The 19,835-nt window shown below is 40.3% G+C and overlaps 1 protein-coding gene across 1 annotated transcript in view; it reads right to left on the bottom strand.

Moving 5' to 3' along the window:
- Positions 1–17,244, bottom strand: part of fam189a1 (family with sequence similarity 189 member A1) — a 40,623-nt gene extending 23,379 nt beyond the window's left edge. The window contains exon 1 of the mRNA XM_035166471.2: positions 17,194–17,244. The gene's annotated coding sequence lies outside the window, so the exon portion shown is untranslated. The remainder of the gene's footprint in view (positions 1–17,193) is intronic.
- Between the last annotated feature and the right edge of the window lie 2,591 nt (positions 17,245–19,835).

Raw genomic sequence — 19,835 nt, forward strand, 5'->3', positions numbered from 1 at the left:
TCACTTCATGGTTATAAGAATGGAACAGAAAATTTAAGAAATAAACTACAGTCTTTGTGCTGTGATATCATTTATAGAAGCATCTCTGAAAAGACATCATCTTGAGCTATAGTTGGGGCTTAATTCTTTGGGCAAAGTAACCAAAGATTGGTCAGTTTTCACCAGATGGGAATTCTGGGTATAAAAAGACAATTTGAAACAGTGTTAGAAAATCCTCTGACTGCAGCATAAATTAGTATTTAGTCTGCAGCAGTACTGCGACACAACACTATTTATTTTCAATTATCCATGAGCCACCGAGATGGAAGTAATGTTGTTCTGTTTCTGCCGCTCAGCAGATCACAAACGCTCTGTTTCAGTTTCCCTCTGATACCGTACATCAATCCTCAGGCCCACACTGAGCTCAGAAACATCTGCGAACAAAAGGCACTTTCAGGACAGAAGGAGATTATTAATGAATATTTATCAAGGGGGGGGGGGACAATATGATATATTGGTATTAGAAGCCTCCAGATCTTGTAAACTGTTCTACTACTTAAAAAACATACTGAAATACACACAACCCGGGGGTTAAGCCACAATCAGTAAAGAACACAAAGTGTCTCTTATGGCAGCCCTCACTGACTTTATAAACACAAAAGAAAAAGCAAATCTACGGCTGCAGCAGCTGGTTCTCATTGGTTCCCACTGTTAACTGAGGTCAATTTCTACCTCTTTGCACCCCCCCCCCACCTACAGAGGCCGGAGGTGTATTTATGTATGGATGTGTGCGTACGGATGTGAGTGAGTGAGTGAGTGAGTGTGTGTGTGTGTTCGGGCCTCATCACCAGGATTAGTTGTGATAGGAGCTGAGTGACCCTGAGTTCAGTGCAGGTCCAAATAAACAGTGGAGGTGTTGATACAAACTCTCAGCAGCAGAACCCCGGGGACGTCACACTAAACCAGATGTAACGACTTCCACAGACTCCTAATCCTGCCGGGGAGCAGCTTCATCACAGGCACACACATCGCTTTAAATGCTCCTGCGTGTGTTTAGACACACACACACACACACAAACACACACACACACACACACACACACACACACACACACACACACACACACACACACACACACACACACACACACACACACACACACACACACCTGCAGAGACCATAAAAACACTAGTGGGATTTTGAGGATTTACCAGTGAGCACAAAGAGCACACAAGCAAATTGATCTAATATAGTTAAATATGACACACAAATTAACATATTCACAGTATAATTATTACTATTTTACTCATTGGAAGAATATTTTTACAATATATAAGCGAACCGACCAACTGGCTTGCAGGAAAGTTTTCATTCATCATATGTCGATTTCCCCGAAAAATACAAGAGAGACAGACAAAGCCAAGGGAAAGTGCATATGATGCAATTAGAAGGCGACCAAAACAAAACGTCCTGTTACTTTGAATAAAACTGGGGATTTCTCGGGGTTTGAACATTGGTGGAAACATTTGGGATAATGTAAGTATACATGTCAACAAAATATATAACACAAGTTTAGTCGTTTCGAGACATTTTAATGAAGAATTGTTACATATTATTTCTTTTCACAACACACTGGGGTTGTGATGTTGACGATAAAGCCACATCAAATATGTTTACATTAATAATGAAAGTAAGACAGTGGACTGCGCACGCTTTCAACACAACCTTTGACAGACACACAACTCAGCACATACGCTGTTACCACAGAGATCACAACTTCATAACGAGCCTTGAGCTTGTGTTTGATTTTCCTGCTGATATACTAGGCGTGTAGTTTGATTCTCTTAGTTGTAGACTGGGAGAGGAGAGGAGAAAAACAGCACACTGTGCCTCCTGACTTTCTAGGCTTTGATGTGTAGTCATGTTGACAGCACGTCAGACTGCATCTCCACAGGATGTGATGGATTAGTTCCTGTGGTTGGAGACATCATGCGGAAGTTGGAGTCCGACACCTTTTATCGGCAGATGAGACTTGGTGCCCTGGACATGAGGCGTGCTACACTACAACTTAATGTTGCACTACGTTTTGAATTTAACCTTTTGACTCTTTAATAATGTGTGTTCACACTTCAAGTCAAGCCCTCTCCCTCCAAACATCCCCGCGAGGAGAGGCGAGATAATAGATAGTCAGACAGGCAGTACTTGGGCATTCAGGGGAGGTACGAGAGCTCCTTGTAAGAAGGTAGAGGAGTTCATCTCTATGCCAGTGCTCACACTTATTGATTAAAAGAGACCATGAAAGACAGTATCGCCCTGAGGGTCAGTGGCTGATTAACCCCCGCTTCTCAACATTTTAATCAACCACTGACCTCTAATGAGCTAAAACAGGGAGGCTCTGCCTGCTCTGCTACCCCCCAGGCTCCTGGTGGGGGGCTGCTGTAATGAGACAGGCCTGTAATGAACATGGTCCTAGTAGACACTGACACCAAACAGAAGAACGACGGGGACTTTGTCAAGGATTCTCCGTGCTTGTTGTGGTTCATTAAAAATCCAGGATGACGTCTCGGTAAGTGAGTACACTGTGAAGTCTGTTACACACGAGGCGCAGCACAGGCTGTGATGTGTGATTGTAATCAAACTGTCAGAGGTTGTAATAAAATTAACAAACTGTGGCTCCTCTGACAAAACTTGAGAAAATATGGCAGCCATCACGTGGATCCCATATTAAAACACCTTATGCCATGAAAGACGATATAATGTAGTGGAAAAATCATGAGTAATTTTACTTAATCTATCGACTAGAAAAGTTATGTTTGTTCATATGTTTTTTATCCCTTCTGCTCAGCCACGTAGCAACATGACACTGTTGCCTGATCAGTTGCTCCATCACTTTGGTTCAGACTGAAACATATCAACAGCTATTATGTGGATTGCCACGAAATGTGCAGACATCCGTGGTGACAGACTGGTACATATTCAAATGTAGCGCGGGCCATAATTTTCTGTCCGATCTCAACCGTGCCTGAGAGAACTAACCAAACCAGAACTGAAAGCACAGACATTGTTTGTCTGGTGTGAATCCCTGAGGCTGTAATGTGGTGACACTTATTTTGTAGTTTCATTTATTTTCCTTCCTGACTTCATTTCTTCAATATACACTCTGTAACCTGCCAGTACATTAACACCAGTTACTGGTTTTAATGTGGCGGATTAATATATATTAGCCGTCTGCTTTCATGTGCAGCTCCTCAACTTTGAACATTTTAAGTTGAAAAGGAAGTTTTCAGTATTACCACGTATTAATCAAAATGTCAGAGAGCCCCTGAGACACCCTGTATTTTGCAAACCAATTTAAATGTTCTCCTATGACACCAACATTTGTGGATACACAGATTTGCACTGAGCTACAGAAACTTATCTTGAAATCATAGTCACTGTTTTGTTTGTCTCTTGTGTTTGTTTATGTGTTTTCCTCATAAATATTACGAATCTATATTTTAAAACGATAAACTGAGCTGAAAGAAATAGTTTTCTAAATGCTCTTTTATTTGTCTATTTTAGACTGAGCAACGTGACCCGGGCTCTGCCGAAACACCTCTGCTGCTGCTGCTGCCCGGATCATGCCGCTCTCGCTCCTATGAGCCATCAGATAAGCTGGTCTATCTAATTCATATTCTAATTAATATGGAGCCACACTTCCTGTTTCTCTGGGCCTTATGGGGGGGACATCATTCATTGGGTTTTATCTGGAGCCGAAGGTTCCTGTTCACTTAGCCAACGGGGATCTTTCACACTCTGCCCACACTTTCTCACATTCGGCTCATCCCTTTGTCCACTCCTTAACATGTCAATTTAAGGAAGATGGTTATTGAAGGTTATTGTAGTGTGTGTGCGTGTGCGTGTGTTCCTGTACTTATATCTTAGTGAGAACCATTTTAAGCATAGATCCTACAGAGTGAGGACATTTGATCGTTCCTCACTTCTTCAAAGGGCTGTTTGAGAGTTAAGACTTGGTTTTAGGGTTAGAATCCGGTTTAGGTCAGGCTTAGGGTTAGGCATTTAGTTTGGATGGTTAGCGGTAGAGTAAGGGGCTAGGGAAGGTATTATACCAATGAGTGTCCTCACTAAGACAGAAGTACAAACATGTGTGTGTGCGTGCGTGTGAGTGTGTGTGTATGTGCGGTTTTCTATGCTGAGAGAAACAATGTGGTAAACAAAGGAGATGAATTGAGAGAAAGACGGAGACAGGAGGATTCAGTAAGCTTCCCAAAGTGCCTCACGGGAGACATCTTTAGTGTATGTGGGAAACAGAGGAGTCGATCATTTGTTTTATTTTTCACTCTGTGGAGCCAAACACTTCTCATATCGGTGACATTCTGTTGATGTACACCTTAGTTTCTTTAATATCACTTTGTGAGTAGAATGAAATTAGGGTTTGCAGCAGCCTGAGTTTAATATACAATAAACACAAAATTAAGTTTAAGCTCAGCTGCACGGTAGAGATGCATTTAATAAAAAATAGCTTGTTTATTGAAAAAGGTTGAAAGAAATCCAATCAGTCTGTGTGATATTATAATATTACACTGGCATTTGTAAATGTGCTACAATCATTGGCTATTAAAATTCTTCTATATCTGCATAGATAACAACCAACAAGTGAAACAGGAGATTATTTCTGCTATTTGAAACTATTATTTAGAAACATCTATATTCTCTGGGTTTCTAGGAAAGAGTGTTTCACCATGTGGAGATGGCAAAAATATAAATATGCACCGATCAGCCACATCATTAAAATAGGTAACTGGCTTTATTGTTGGATATTGTTGGATATCGTTCAGTTTTTAGTGTGACCTGTTTCAAAAGTGATTTAAAACTTATTTTGTATTTTTAATTAGGAGACAGGAGCTAAAACCTAATGTTTGAGAAAGAGGCTGAAAAGAGGAGCTGCAGCAATGGACAGTTTGAGGAAAGTGATGTGTTTTCTGAACACTGAAGCATGTAAACATTATGAGGGAATTCCAAAAATTTAATTATGAACCTGAATTTGCATAATAGGTCTCACTAAATAATTTTCTATGGCTTATGGCTTGAATGAGTGAAAACACTGTCTTCAGGCTGGCAGCAAGGTGGCTTTAGAGAGGCCGGTTTTCTACAGGAGCTTTCAGGAGTATTCAACAATAGCTGCTATTTATGGTTAATTATACAAATTATACTGTTATTGTGCACTGTGACTGGGCAATGCTTTATAACAATCCAAGAATTGTACTTGACTTCTTGAGCTTGGTCTATTTACTTTAAGGGCAAAGAAAGAATTTCATTGTACAGGACTGACAATAAATGCTTTTTTATATAAATATATACTGCAATTCCTTACATAGCTTAATTGCAACAAAGACACAAACACAATAGTCTATTTTAATCTGTAGGAAAGAAATTTAAATATTACTTTTAACATTGCTAGTGTGAAATACAGAGTTAGATAAAATTGAATACATTTAGATAAAACATCCACACTGTGCCGAAATGAACTTTAGGATTTTAATAAAGGATCCTGGAAGAATGCAAAACGTTGTTGCCCAGCAACAGGAAAATATTGTTTTTTTCTTGGCGGAGGACCAAAGAAAATGTATCAAAACAAACCTAAAACTTTTGACTCTGCCTTTGTCCTTGTGCCTAAAGTAACATCTCAACTCTCGGTATAAATCTTCTTCTCATATTCCTCTCTTTTTGTTTTCCCTAAACCTTATAAAATGTGGCAGGAGTAGCGATAGATGGAAGTGCCTGAAACACCCATCACACAGCTCTGTGTGGGTTTGTTGGGGAAACTTGAGGGAAATAGCAGCTTTACGTGTGAGATATGGGTGAAAATATGACGTATTACACCTTAAATATTTTAAGTTTCATTTTTTGTATTCACTAGTTGCACAGGAGCAACACTATCAGAGTCAGTTGTTACTGACAGACAAAAACCAAATCACTCATCAAACATGATATGTACTTGTTTCTGTATAATTCAGTATCCATGTGCCAATTTAAAAAAAAAAGATGAGTTTGGACAATGAGAATAAGTTTGTAGTGGATTGTCTTTTTCGTTTTAATCAGCTCTTCATCAGTCCCCAAATATCTGAGTTATCATTTTAAATCTGCAGTCTACAGGGAACTAGCCTTCTTTAGCTCATTGTTTTTATCAATTTGTTACTTTTTTAGTTGTTTAACTTTTTTATAGTGTTTAATTGAGAATCTCAACTTAAGTCCAACCCACGTAGAAACACAGAGAACATTCCACACAGGAACAAGGATTCAAACAGGGATTCAAACCAAGGGCAGTGAGTCGACAGTGCTAACCACTGAACTGCCGTGCCACCACTTCATGTTAGATGTATAATTATTTTTCATTTGCTAATCTTCTTTAATCAAACCTTCAAAATGTGCAACACTGCTACATTACAAAGCCAATAACTCTGTTGTGATGTAAACAAAGTGGGGTTGACTAAAAGTGTTTGGATATAATCCACCAACGCGAGCCTTTGAGGCAAAATCCAGGTAGATCCTTTTCTTTCACTTTCCGATATCAATTCAGTTGAACTGTGTTGTTTGAATAAAAGAGGCGTTTATATCTACAGGTGTGCTGGGATTCCAATGGGTGGTTATTTTTATAACATTGCACAACAGGCCAGCTCTCATTTCAGGTGCTTCTCCTACTTCTGGTGTCCTGCCAGCTCTGGAAAAATAGCTCGAAAGAGGAGAGGAAATAAAATCTAACCACAAAATCAAAGGCTACAGAGAACGTGTGAATGGGAGTAATCCCTTCCCAAAGCTATTTTTCAGAGATTTCCTTATGTTTGAAAACAGCAGCTTTTTTTTTATTTTGCTGATTTTCCTTCTTTGTACAATCCCAAACACCACCCTGCCCTCAGTGCTCCTCAGCTCACACTTTCGCACACATATGCACTTTTGTTTTGATCCCTCACTGTCCATCTGACACACACACACACACACACACACACACACACACACACACACACACACACACACACACACACACACACACACACACACACACACACACACACACACACACACACACACAGTCTCTGTTTTCCTGTAGCAGCTCCTGACAGGTGGTCCTGCGGGGCCCATCTCAGTTGGCAGTGGGCTACATCTCTCACTAAAGCCTCTCCATCTGGGTCAAGTCAATGAATAACAGACCTCTAAGGAGGAGGGAGACAGACGATGCACACACAATTGCAAACACAGCGACTGATCTGGAATCAGCATGCTTGAATATTTTGTCGGAATATGTGATTGCATGTGTGCATCGTGGCATGTGCCTCTACGTGTTAGTGTCATATCTCTCAGTGTACAACAGTATGCTTGGATGTGCCGTGCATGTGTGGGTCTGCATGTGCAAGCAGTCCAAAGACAACAGTGCTCACAGCTCCTGACTACGCAGGATGGCAGACAGAAGTAAATGGATCAGCATTTACTGTTGACCGTTTTTATGCACCAAATGGATCCCCAGAATTTTTTCAGTCTTTACTTCCTTCCCGTGCTACAGTTTGAAAGAGCTGCACTGATGCACCACAGCAGGAACTGTTGAATAGCACCAGGAAAACTCTAGCCAAAAAATGTATTCAAGGGAAAAATGTATAAAGGAGAAAATGTGTGCTTGCTGGGTTTTGCCTCCAGCTGGTTTCACAAGAAATTCCACAGATGGATTATAAAAGGATTTTTTTTTCTGTGTCTCTATTAGAAAGAAGATCCTTATTTGAATAGTTTCATAAATACCTTGAGAAAAAAAAAAGCCTTTTATAAGCTACACAACAATGATTTTTATTGATGATTACATTTTTTTGAGAGTTTTAAAAGCCAGGATATGAGAATTTTATAAACCCATAAAGGGCATTTGATGCCTCCGCTGTGCACAGCAATAATAAGCTATTTCACATCGTGGTAGTCAGTTTGCTTGTTTGAAATAAGGAAATAACCACATGTTGTGAAATATAAGTAACAGCCAAAAAACACCATGTCAGCTGCTCTAGGACAGTCGCCCTGACAACCAGAGATGTATGTGATACTCAGATTTCCATCACGCAACATGCACAAGCCAGATAAACTCTGCAGGAAGCCAAAACCTTAAGTCAGATGATATATATTCTGATGTTATCGAAATATACAGTGAACAAGTTGTGTAAATTATATAATTATATCTCATATTATTTCATTAACCACACCTTGACTTGTCAAAAGAATCATTTTCTTCAGGGCTGTTTGTAGGTTTGCTCTTCTTCTTATACCAGTCTCACGGGAGCTCTACTTTATTCATCATCAACAATAAATTCACGACAGATAACAAATAACTTCAGCTTTAATATTCATTCACACTCAGCACTTTCAGCCGTCATTTAATCATGTCAATAATAAAGTGGCAGAGGACGTAAGTGTTTCTATTCATAGTGTGCTAGCTGCCTTCTCAGTGTGGCAGCAGTTTGTGTTGAATGTTCCTGTGTCTACTTAAAACTAAATCTAGTATATGCTCCCAAACACTGACTCAGCCGTCCATACATTCACAGCAAGACATGTAGGCATGAATCATGAACACAAACAAGTGCACACATTGAAATCAATCCCTCTCCACCTCCACTAAACTTAGAGGAGAAAACAACCTCAACAGAATCCCTCGCAACAGGGTTTTCTTTAGGAACTAGTGCAGTGCCCGTTCTAAACTTGCCTGTGGTAATGCTGGTTGCAGCTTTCTGTCTGAAACTGTGAAACTGTAAAAGTGACCTGCAATAATTGAGCAAAGAGTAAAGAGAGGTTGCTGGACTCAGTCCACAGAACCCTGAAGCCACCGCTGCTGCACAAAGAGCTGTTCACCTGTTTATTCAAAGGGGGACCATAGCTGGACCTCCCATCCACAATCACTACTGCACAGAGTCTTACTCCAGATAACTTCACCTAAGCAAGATGGCAGCATCCGTACCTGGAATATTTTTGCTTCCCATTGTACAGTGGGAGGATATTGAGATGCATGGTCCATTTCTACTAACATATCAATATAATACATTCTTGCACAAAATGAGAACTGGGAATTTTGTCCCAATCACTTACAGTGAAATTAAATTATGTAATCTATGCAAGTTTGACTGAATTTAACATTAATTTATCGAGTTTTTATGTGAAATAAATATAATAAATAGAAAGTATCACTTCCTTCTCAGTCTGTTGTTGTCAGGTGTCATCTGTTGTTTTTATGTTAAGACATTAACGTTAAGCCGTTTCTAAAGTCAGTACTAGAAGCAAATTTAGAGGCGAATGACCATTGCAAGTTTGTTCAGTTGAGATAATCATATCACTTCATCCATGTGCTTCCTCCAGACCGCAAAGGTCAAAAGTCTGTTTACAGCAGTTCCCTACATCCAGTTACCAAGCAGTGGCTGAGTCTCCAGCAGCAACACACCAGGCCTGCCAGAGCCGTGGAGTGGTGGTGGTTGCCGTGCCACGGTATCAACTCACTCAGCTGTGAAATATGGCTGACAGGATTGTGTGCAAACCACAATTACATCTCGAGTTCCTGACAAGTGACCACAGAGCACTAGTTGTTCATTCAACTGTGGAATATAAACTTGTGGACCTTGCCTCTAATGCCTCCATTTGCTCAAAACACAATCACTGCAATGTCACACACAGTTCTAACCGTTTGCTACAGAAGGAGATTGGCAGCGGTGTGACAGGAGGGAGAGAGAGAGGAGCCCATTGTGCTGCTTAACAATAGCTGAAAGACGAGCACAGGCAATGTGTGTGTGTGTGTGTGTGTGTGTGTGTGTGTGTGTGTGTGTGTGTGTGTGTGTGTGTGTGTGTGTGATCGGCTGTGGTGAATTTCTCATCAGCTATGATTTTATCGTCACTGCATGTTGTCAATGTGGCATTTGAAAATTTCGGAGCGTTTTACTTTGGGACTGAGAAGGAAAAGTACACAGAGAAAAACATTTTAGTCTTCGAGACCTTCAAAGAACAAAAATGCAAATTTATTATAAATTCTTGAGTATTTAAAATCGCCCGAGGTTTGAAAATCTACCTCACGTGACTCAGGCGCCAATCATCCCCACGGATTTGGTGATGTGTTAACGTTTGATTTACTTTACGCAGTAAACTGAATCAATAATCACGATCTATTACGAGTGACCAATACAAACAGTGAAAGGAGAAAACAGCTTAATGGCTAACAGTGTGTTTTCCCTTCATCATACAGCGTTTTCCCTTGAAGTTACTGCAGAAACTGGCAAAACTTTGAGTAGATTGGATATGACGCAATTAAAGGCAACCAAAATGAAGCATCCTTTTGCCTTGAATAAAATTGTAGATTTTTTTGCATTTGAACCTTTTGGATAATATAAGTGAACAAGTCAAAATATATAACATAGGTTGAGTCATTTCTAGACATTTAACTCTTTAAGTAAATAAAATAAAGTGCAGTGACAATGTTCTTTATAAAATACACAAAAGCCTTGAGACGTAAAGTGTGGAGTGGCCATTATTGCGGGCAGCAGAAGAGACTTCAGGGACAGATTTATGTGTTTTGTCACTGCTGTTTTTCAGGAAACAAGCTCTCTGTGTGTTTGGTAATTATCCGGTGTTGTGTTGAAACTCTGCAGAGCTCAGCTCATCAGCCTGACACACAGGAACTGTTTGCAGACGACAGGTAAACACATAATGACATTAAGAAACTCAAAATCCTCCCTAGTTTGTTTGCCTCTTTTAGTGAGTGTGGCTGTGGATGTGCTTGTGTGTGTGAGCATGTCGGGATGGTTCACTGAACCAGATGGTGCTGGATTCTGTAGTTTACTGTGTGGACATGAGGCTTTAGCCTTTTACATGAGCTGATATTGGAGAATGGAAAACGTTTGTACAACTTTTTGTGAGCCTTCTATTCTGAGACAAAATGCAGAGCTGGGATAATGATCATCTCTCCATGATATTCACACTTCTACACGTGCAGACATTTTAAATACAGCTGCAAACCCATGTCACAAAACAATCATGTAACCGCTGTGCGATATATATTTACAGCCTACTATCAACAACAACACTATAAATAATCCACTGCAGGATCATTGCGATCAAAAGAGAAACAAACCACTGAAGACTAAAAGCTGCATTTTCTCATTGTGCTTTTGTGTCTTATTAGGTATTCATGAATTAAACATTTAGTAGCCTCAGAGGGCAGGATAGTGGTGTACAAACCAGAGAACGTCCGTTGTTCATCTTCACAAACACCCGAGCTTTTTAAAAACTCCCTGACATCACACACCTTGTGCCTCATCTGTTTAAATCAAACACCTCATTACACAGTTGTAAATTTCTTTGCTTGAAATGAAATTACAGAGAGAAAAGGCAGAAGGACATGAGAAAGATTAAGGATTAAGACGGAGTCCAGCATTGTCTGTCTGGGGCCAAAAACCTGGGGGCTGATGCAAAGTGTTAGGCCCCTCATAGCCGAGACAGACTGAAACACAGACAAACCCTGGTTGCCACAGAGGAACAGAGGCTGCTAATGGGCTAATTTCACTCCTAATTAGAGAATGAATTTGTCCATTTAGTTCTGTAGGAAAAATGCTCAACTATGGTGAGGGCTAAATTGGGCTGACAAGACCCAGCGCAACTGATGCACCGCTTATTGATGATTCTGTTAATTGGATGAAAAAAAACAATTTCTCACAGACGTTGTGTAGTTTCGATTTGTTGTTGTTCTAGTGCTTGGTTATGAATCTTCATCCCACAACCGTAGAGATATTTCTGTTTCCCTGTCGCAATCAGTCAATGTGCCATCTCGCTCTCTCTCTCTCTCTCTCTTCGTCGCTCTCGCACTTACAGTATATTTATGGGCTGTCAGGGTCGCAGGCTGTCACAGGGAGCACCTCATAAACCCTTTCACCAATGTCCCGCTGGCCCTACTGTAGTTATGTGATCGTAATGGAAAGTCTACAGTTATGATGATGCTGTTAGTGATTTGTGTGCATAGTTAGTGAGATATCTGGAGGTGTGGAGAGCATAGATGGGTGTGTTTATATGAGGATTATAGTTTTAAAAAGTGAACCTGCTGCCCTGTGTGTGTGTGTGTGTGTGTGTGTGTGTGTGTGTGTGTGTGTGTGTGTGTGTGTGTGTGTGTGTGTGTGTGTGTGTGTGTGTGTGTGTGTGTGTTACAAGCAGACAACAGTGTGGAGGGCTAAACAAATTTCCTCTGGATTTATCCCCAGGAAACCTTCAGACATCAGTGTGTCGCTGAAGCTGTGCTGTAAATCACACACTCTTCCAAAATAAACAGCCACACACACATTTGTCAAATTATGTTCAACCAGTGGGGACGAGACACCCAGACACACCTCATGCATAACTAATATTTCTCGGCTGCCAGATAGTCATGAGCACAAACCTGCATTCATTCCAAAATTTGTTAACACATCCATCATTTTCAGTTTTCTCTAAACATAACACAAGGAAAACAACAAGGCCAAGGTCCATAAACACAATGAGTCCAACAAAAGATCCACAACACAACACAGGCTCCAGACAGAATCACGACAATTGCTAAATCTAATTGTATATAAGTATAATCTGATAAGGTCATCAACTGCAGGCAAAATATGACAAGAGTGGCGTCTGTGGTGTTATGACGTGGATGTTGATAAAACCTAGCAAGGTGAGGCGATGTGACTCTTTGACAAAATATAACTTCCAAACTGTATAACATTACCCATGGAAATTCTTTATTGGGCAAGTAAAATGATAAGTAGGAAGAAATTCACCTACTTCAATTTTCCATTTAAGAAAGGGAAAGAATGCATTGTGCATTAGTAATAGTCATGGAGCTGATGTTCTAGTACAAGAAAATGCTGAATTGGAAATGCATTCATTAAAATTGAAATAACTGACCATTAGAAGCACATATGCAGGTATGAAGAGGCATGTGTTGTTTGTACCATATGCCCTTTCACTTTAAAAGAAACTAGTGAGAACAGTTGAGGATTCCTGAGACAGAAACTATTTACTGCAGACTAACTGTGTTGTTTCCCCGCAGGGCAAACAAGGACTCTCTACCCTCCAACTCTGTCTCTGTCTGTCTTTCTCTCTCGAAACACATAATCCATCACAGTCACAAACAGCAGACTGCAGGTAGTCTTGTCTTTCTCCTGGCACTGAGTGATACAGAGTAAATCTGCTGTGGCATTAATGCAGCAGACTAGACTGGATGGAAAACTGCAGTGTTTATTAGCGGTTTAAGATAAGGAGGAAGAGCGGGATTTTGCTTCAAAACATGAACACGGTGCGTTTTTCTATTCCACAAAGCACAATATACAGTATCGATAAATCTTTCATGGGGAGTTAAGTACAGGGAAAGTTTGGGGTCAACAGACTTTCATATTCAACACATCATCTCTCTCCACAATGTGTGCACCTGTTTTTCCACTCAGGCTTACACACAACTCCTCTCCCCAGCCATGCAAACATTGCACTCAGCATCACGAGTCGACATGACTGCAACGTGTCGGAGCCAGAGATGTTTTACACGCCTTCTTCTCTGTCTCACCTTTTCTATTAATAACCCATATCTGTCTCTCTAATACTTCAGGATAAATACAACAATGGTCAAATATAGGCAGATTCAAAAGCATGTTATGCTGTGTCAAAGTATGGAAGGATCATTGAAATAAAATGGCACCATTTATTTTTATATTCTAAACAAATTGATGTCGGGTTGCGGTTTATGGTTTAGTCTATAAATTAATAAAACATGTACATCATTGCACAATGAAGAAGTAGAAATGAATATTAATTTCTTGCCTAGAATTAGATTAGAGCAGAATCTTCTATTCGATAGAAGATTGATGACACTATAATTCCTGAATACAGCAAGCAGAAGCTAGATAGCGGTTAGCTTATCCATCCACTCATCCATCTTCTTCCACTTATCCGAGGTCTGTTCGTGGAGGCAGCAGGCAATGCAGGGTGTTCCAGACATCTCCCTCCCCAGTTGTCCTTCTCCTCCCCGGGGATCCTGAGGCGTTCCCATGCCAGATGGGATATGTAATCCCTCCAGCATATTCTAGGTTGGGCATACCCAGAGAACCTCCAATGGAAGGTGCCCAGGAGGCATCCTGAGCTTTGCACTATCAACACGAAGGAAAAGCGGCTTTACTCCGAGCTCTCTCTGGATGTCCAAACGCTTCACCCTATCTCTCAGACCCTACTGAGAAAACTCCTTTCAGCGGCTTGTATCCACTATCTCCTTCTTTCGTTCACCCCTCAGAGCCCAAGAAAATCAAAAGCTTTGCCTTGTGGCTCAGCTCCTTCTTCACCACAACTGACCGGTACAAAGCTGATGTCACACCGATCCGCCTGTCCTTCCCCTCACTTATGAACAAGACCCTGCGATACTTTAACTCAACTCACCCCCAACCTGGAAAGAGCAGTCAACCATTTTCTGCCTGAGGGCCATGGCCTCGGACTTGGGGGTGTGATGAGACGGATGAGACTCTATTCAGCTTTTGTATAAATTAAACAAACTAAATATTTGTGATCCAGGTGTTTGAAGACGGATTTTGTAACAGACAGAACCAGGTTAGTGGTTGTCCCCAGTTTCCCATCTAAGATCATTTTGTTAACCAGCTGCTTGTTATTGCTTCAGTTTTAAACAAGCAGACATGAGAGAGAGATTAATCATCTAATCTCACTCTTAGCAAAATTAAATTATATTAATCATATTTCCCAAAGAAGTAAAACTATTCCTTTAAATTATGTGTTTAAATTTGCGGAACCAGAAGATAATTAAATTAACTAGGACACATTAACCATTTGGTACTTTTACATAATAATGTTCTCAAAATAGTTATCAAATAAATGCATAAATTAACAAAGTAATTGTAGATTAATCCTCTGTTGACTGAGTAATTGAGTAAGCGACCAATCCTTTCTGAACTTAATTGTTTCTTCGAGTAAAATCCTAACCTGCCCAGATCACACAGCATTTTCAATTACACCAGCTAAGCAAACCAAGTCTTTGATGCACATACTTAAACGGTTTGGAAAATCTCCAGTTATTACGGATCACGATTCAGAGCATGGCCACCCACAGTTGGCAGATGGGTTGGTGCAGCATTGCCAGCCGGTGTATTAGTCACCTGCCAGTCAGAACTGGGTCCAGGCCAGAAATGGAAAAGCTGTCATGTCAGGACTGAACATTAGATGCTACAATAACAGTCATAAACCCCCCCCCAGATATTAGCTATTAGACCACTCTGAAGACAGAGAGCAGCGGCTGTGGACTGACACCTCTGTGTCTCTGCTGGCACGGACCCATCCAGTTAATAAGTCAAGCTCTTTAAGGAATGAAAGGTAAGAGGATTTAAATCTTTTACAGTGCACAACGTGTGACCAATTTCAACTGACACCTTGGCGATGGGATATTTCCTCTGATCCCTAAGAGCCAAAATGATTCACATCTCTTCCTCTGGTCTAACATTACAGAAGAGGAGGAGGCAGAGGATAGTATATGTGAGGCAGGCAGGGAAGCGAGGTGATAAAACTAGAGGGAGCGAGACAAGTAATATGCAGTAAGGGGGGAGGGGGACACATGATGTGGTGAGGCTGCAGAAATTACATGAGATTATTTATGGCATTAGGAGAGCATGAAAGAGAATTGGGCAGGGGCTGGTAGTTCATGCTTTACCCCCAATCCTCATCGCTGCTTTAAAAGGACAGAAGCACTGAGAGATACATGGACAAAGAGAGATCTGATGTGCAAAAACATTTATTAAAGTATTTTATTATGTCTGAAATTTATACGTTCCTGAAGTTGACCCAGGCTGATCTTCTGGTATTCCTTAAAAATGACACAAAGCCGAACATTTTGACTTTATTCTTATAATATTATCATAATATATATAGGTTTCCCCTTTATTTGGCCTGAGTGCTTTGTTGTACCCTGAGACCAACCAGATGCAAAGCAATACTACATTTTGGTTTTTACAACGTATTAATCCAGGTATTTATATAGAAAGTAGCACATTGACTCCTATTTTGCGTTTTAAGAACAAATCATGTTTATTCCAATGTTTAGGACTTGCTCTCAAATTTAATAGATATATGCTCTAGTTATTTAAGAGTGAATCCCAGATGTCTTCAGGAGCAGACACCTTGACACATGTTTTATAACGACTATAAAAAACATTGTTGGTGAAGATGAATAATTAATCAGCGGAAGCAATGAGTTTGATTCAGAGGCAGCCTCAGCCAATTATTTGCAATAATTTGAACATTTGATCTAATGTTAAACTGAACTAAATGAATAATCAATATTTGAACTGAATGAAACGTCACTGTCTGAATCATCAGTGTGCTACTAAATTTTGTATATGACTTGTATGAGATTTACAGCTGTGGTAAGTTTTGTTTCCTTTTCTGTAAATTTCTACTTATTCAAGCACTTCTTACATATAAATATTAGAAATGTGATGAATTAATCACATTAATCAGTGTTGATCAATGTCGTTGGACTAATTCATTCTTGTTGCATGATCCCCAAAACCAAACAATCGCTCTATGAATGAGATGCCCTGACGATGTTAACACACGTCCCAAGTTACTTCACAAACCATTTACAAGCAAATTCCTTCACATTCTTACATTTACCTTCAAGGTAAAACTTTCACTTTTAATAGTTTGGGGCCAAGCTCCAACATCGTGTGATCTGAGTGCAGAAAGTGCTGCACACGGGGGCACAGAGCTTTCAACCCAGAATGATGCTATTTGGGTTTGAACTGAGCAGCAGTTGAACGATTTTTCATCAGTGCAGGCAGATACATGAAAACTGAGAAGTGAAGAGACTTTGACCAGCTCAGCGGCCGAGTAAACACAGTAAACTGGAGCTTTGATTCAGGGATTTTGACTCAACCTGAACAAACTCAGAGGTTAACACACAGTTACAGTGTCTATGGCTGTTAAAAAAAACAAGTGTGTCATAATTGGTATTATTATATGGTGTCTATATACACTAATGCACATATTGTCATAAACAGGATTGTGTAAGTAGTGTCTTGTGCGTCATCACATCTCCATCACTCCCATCATCTCAATAAAAGACTCTTGTTCACCTGTCACTTCTTAGTTCAAGTTTATCAGATGAGTGTGAGTGTGGGTGTCTAGAGGAAACTCACCACAAGAGAGAGCGGCCTCTTCCATGACACCACTCCGATGAGTCCAGAGAGCAACACCTGGTAGGAAAAACAAGAAAGATGCTGTTAGAGCCGAGTTAGACGATCAAGTGCGTGGAAACAAAAATGGACAGAATGCATGTTCCCATGACTGGTGAAAACATGGAAATTGTGAAATGTGCCTTTGAAACATACTGTGTCGCCTAGTGGCAACATCATCAGGATGTGCTTTCTGTATTTCCTTATGTTAGTTGAGTGGCGCACCAGTGGATGGATGTTAACACTGACCCAATGTGTTACACTGGCTGAAAGGATTTATTTCCATTTTAATGTAACCTAGGTCATGTTTTAGTTCAGGCCAGTTTACCTTTCATAAAATCACTGAAATCATCCAGTTTATAAACTGTGATCTGGGAAATTAGGAGATCTCTCTGAAAAGAAGTTTGATGTTTGCAGGAACATGAGCAGTCAGACGATCGTACATCTTCTAAATCCTCTGATTGACACATGGACATTGGCTGTGGCAGCTGTCACCCTTTGAAATAGATTTAAACCAACTATATAATGACACATACATGTATTCTAGGTTAGCCATCTGTCGATCTCCTTCATGCCAGTCGGTTGTTACATCATCGACTCCAGACTGAATTGATTGACGGGAAATGTTATACAGGCATTTATGCTCTGCTCAGGATAAACTGTAAAGACTCTGGTGATCACATTTCATATCGTGCCACCATGGGGTCAAAATGTCCAGTTGACCATTACTTTGTTTTTTGACCAAATACCTGCAAAACTGACAACATCCCTATCATCCCTATCTGTTTTCCATTCCTCAGCAGTAAATAGCAAATGATCACCTACTAACAACTCACACTTCCACAGATTAGTTTCCCTATATCTTGGAACGAATGGCTGTGATCTTGTAGTTTGAGGTGTTTAATAACAGAAAACTGAATGCAGTGAGCTTTTCTAAATCTATAATGTACATAAATGTGATGGCACGTTTTTCTACAGTTTACTAGGATGTTAAAAGTGTGTTCCCAGCTTCTTGTATGTGTGATTCACTCCTTAAACAACCTGATCCTCTATACAGTAAACTGTGCTGACATCTCTGTTGGCTGCCAGGGACTGAAATGAGCTGATAGTCCACACGTTGGTCCCGGTGAGACTTCAGGATGTTCTAGTTACACTTATTTATTTATTCTATCTTTTTAATAGCTGACAGATGTATTTTGAATGAGGCACAAATCATAGATATTTAGAGTCACCACATGGGCCAGATTTTGGCAAGTGAATAAGAGGATTGTAGGAATTGGCTCCCTCATAATTTGTTAATTGCCGGAAGCTTTATTTAGTAAGAAAATCACACTGAGAATGAGATGTGCTTGACAAAAATTACACACACACATATATATATATAAATATATGCAGTCTGTACTTCCCTCTAATATATTTTTAACTTAGATTTAATATTGATTTGTGTGTTTCATTCGGTAACACAAACTATATGTGTTATTTTAAGGATGTAACCCTAAACAGCAGCTCTTTTCTAATGAGATACCTGATTAAATTTATATTTGAGAAAACACCCATTGGTTTTCACAGCACGCCTCACTCTGGGTGTGGTGTTGCATTTTTACAGTTCTGGCTGCTATAGGTGTGAATTCCTATGTGTGTGTGTGTGTGTGTGTGTTTGAACAAAGGGTACTCATAGCCTCCAGTGCTCTATTCCTCTCTGCCTTTCATTCTTCTTCACCCTCCATTAAACACCAACATGCTCTCGCCATTTTCCCCTCTTCTTGCCCCCCCTCTTTCCTTCCTTCTCTCTACTTCATGTCTACCTTCCCCCTCTCTGCCATCTTTCCCTTTGCAATTTCTCCCCAAACCACACTCCCTCTCTGTATCTCCTGCTCGGCGCCCACACACTCACAGCATATCTCTGCACTCACACACTCGCTTTCACTACTCCCTATCCAACGCTCTCGTTTCTATTTCCCTCTCTCTCTGGTCAATCTTTCACTTCTTCAGTCACCTTGATACTCACAGGAGCTGGCGAAGGGGGTGTCAGTATTTCATTTGAGGGCGCACACAGACACACACACACCCACACCCACAAAGCCACCGTTAAAGCAGATATGATGCAATTAAACTACCAGGTTCTGCTTTTGTGAATTGCTTTATTTCTTCTTCAAATTGGACTGACTCAGTTCTTTGATGTGAAATAATTCATTGTCACTATTAGTTGCAGTCGTGCTGACACCAGAATAAAGACTGTAGCCCACAATGTCCACTGAGTGCAATTATGTCACTGTCCAGCCCTGTCGGGGACAATCTGTAGCCATTCTCATCAATGTGCAAATGTCTCCTCTTCCTCTATACAAACTGTCTGCTTTTTGCTAACATACACTATTAGTGGAATGTAGTCACAAAACTAAAACATAGTGTACGGTGCAGTTAATTAAAGAAAAGAGTACAGATCCAAAAACTAGCACGCTTCTTATTAACAAGTAGCTGCATATGCTTCATATTTCCTGGATGTTGGAACTGAGACAGAGATGTGCAACCAAAGCGAGTTGGCATCTGTCTGACAGTATCTCTGTGCACCATATTCAAAGAAGTTTCAACAAGTAAACATATGTTTC

The sequence above is a fragment of the Hippoglossus stenolepis genome, chromosome 1, assembly GCF_022539355.2.
Source record: "Hippoglossus stenolepis isolate QCI-W04-F060 chromosome 1, HSTE1.2, whole genome shotgun sequence".
Taxonomy (NCBI): Eukaryota; Metazoa; Chordata; class Actinopteri; order Pleuronectiformes; family Pleuronectidae; genus Hippoglossus; species Hippoglossus stenolepis.